The sequence below is a fragment of the Alosa sapidissima genome, chromosome 20 (assembly GCF_018492685.1).
Source record: "Alosa sapidissima isolate fAloSap1 chromosome 20, fAloSap1.pri, whole genome shotgun sequence".
NCBI classification, from domain to species: Eukaryota; Metazoa; Chordata; class Actinopteri; order Clupeiformes; family Clupeidae; genus Alosa; species Alosa sapidissima.
Genome location: NC_055976.1, coordinates 4,202,135 through 4,204,634, shown reverse-complemented (window position 1 = coordinate 4,204,634; position 2,500 = coordinate 4,202,135).

Below are 2,500 nucleotides of genomic sequence, written 5' to 3'. Positions count from 1 at the left end.
AATATCGATCGCTCCCTTTCATCTGGGAGTTGAATAGAAATGAGCCTCCACCCCACCACACCCCACCACACCCCCCGTCCCACGCCAACTGTCCCAAAATATGCTTCATCTGGGCGCAAAAATGCTTTTTGTTTCTATGCATTTTTGAGGGCGGTATTATTGCCAACTAAATGCACTAAATGCAAATGAAATGCATTGTTCGCATTTCTGTGTGTTTGTCTATATGCATGTCTATGTGTGCACGTGTTTGCATGTGTGTGAGTTTCTTATGCCGCCTCATGTTCAAGATATTTTAGAGTGTCTCTCCATATCGCATGTGTGTGTGTGTGTGTGTGTGTGTGTGTGTGTGTGTGTGTGTGTGTGTGTGTGTGTGTGTGTGTGCTCTGTGTGAGCTCTCAGATGGTGGGTTGAGCCGGTTTCAGTGGCGTTGTTGCGGTGGGGGTGTGGAGGCTCAGAGAGCGCGGTCCTCTGTGGCACTGCCACACTCAGCACCAGCCACCGGCCCCAAATAGACTCGTCAATCTCTGGTGGCCCGTGTGAAGGGTGGGCTCAAGGGGGGAGGATGGGAAGCCTACCCTTCACTCTATCTCTCTCTCCCTCTCTCTGTTTCTCTGTCTCTCTCTCTCTCCCTCTCTCTGTCTCTCTCTCCCTCTGGCTTCCCCTCTGGAGCCGTCCCCTGCTGCAGTCGGTGCGGAGGGCAGCCAGGGCCTGAACAGGTGCCGGGCCCTTGGAAGCGACGCCAGACAGGCCTTTTCTGTGCCGCCTCCTGCCAGCGCTGGTGTGTGTGAGGGGGGCGCCGGGGTGGCAGCAGCCCGAGAGAGAGAGAGAGAGAGAGAGAGAGAGAGAGAGAGAGAGAGAGAGAGGCCTCACGCCGGTACCCAGAGCCGCGGCGTGGCGGCAATGGCACCAGAGAGTCCCGGGCCGGGCGCTGGTAATTACGGCGCGGAGAAGCCGATTAGGGCCGGCGCGGAGCGGCCCAGTGAGGGGGACGGGCCTGGGCCCAGCAGGGTGGGGAGGTGCTGGGGTGGGGCAGGAGGGGCAGGAGGGGGGAGCTAGGGGGGTATTTTCTGGGGGGTGGTGGCGGCTATGGGAGGGACCAATCAAGTGTGAAGCCGAGCGTGGACCCCCGGACCTGATTCAGTGGGAAAAGACTTGGCCGGCGGTTCAGAGCGCCGCAACTTTTCACGGATTAGTTGAGACTCTATTCTGAGGCCTGAAAGGGGAACACAGCACGGAGGCGGCTTCAATGTGCGCTCCTCACTACTCACACACACACACACACACACACACACACACACACACACACACACACACACACACACACAAATACACACACAAACCTCCCAACAGCTGGGAAGAGGGCTGCAGCCTGTGCCATGTCACCATGGCAACGGCATATCTCACATTTGAGTCAAAATGAAGCCACTTTGGTCTGGAATTGGAGGAGTTATTTCCAACCCCTAACATGGCCGCTTGGAACGGCCCCCACTGCTTTCGGACGGAAAAAAATACTTTCTCTCAGTTTGCCCGTCCAGAAAATGGAAATGATGGAAATTTGAACAATAATCATCATAATCATGAACTCGTAGCGCAAAATGAATTCGTTTTAGTGCAAAATCTGGATGCCCATTGGTGTTTTGTATCAGATTAAATATAAACTGTCTCTTTTTAAAATGAGATTGTAAATGAAACAGTTTCCGAATTGTAAAAGGACAAATGGTTTGCTAAGCAGGCATGTTTTTATTTCTGATAGCAATCTTTCAAGTGCACTCAAACACACATCCTCAGATCATGATTGCCCATTCACTCACATCTTCTTTTCTTTACCATTATCATAAAAACGACTCTGTGATGCCATTCATCATGGCTGTCCTGAGATTTTATACTCTGTGCAAAACAATATCAGATTTATTGTAAGTGGAAGGCTGTTCACAGGAACACAGCCACTATTTGAGCCGTTTATAATGAACCTACTTTAACTGTAATATTTGTATCTTCTTGTACAGCATTCAACATTAATGAATGTGTTGGGGTATAAATATTTGGTTTGGCTGCCGATTTCTTTTTTGAATTTTAATGATGACTGGCCTTGTAGCTTTTGGGCTCTAACACATAATAGAGATGTGTGGTGAGAGGATGACAGTGACAGTGAGAATGGGAACTAAACGCATGATAGTGCCTAATTGAAGTAATTACTGCGATTTAAACAAAGTGGCACTGCTACTAATTATCTATAAGAGCATTCAGTGAGGTCCCGAGCTCCAGATATTCTGCGCGTTTCTTTTTCTTTTTTTGTCTCTGTTTCTGCGGCGACTCTGGGCAGATTAGACATCTCTATCTTGAAGGCGCTTTCCCTGTTGCAATGACTGACGGGGTTTTGCGTCGTGCTGATTCTGTGTTTTCCCCTCTCCATTTATCCCTTTGTGAACCACCCCAATCTGTCTTTATTCAAGAGAGGTCCCCCCTCAACCCCCAACACCACCCCCCACCACCTCCACCT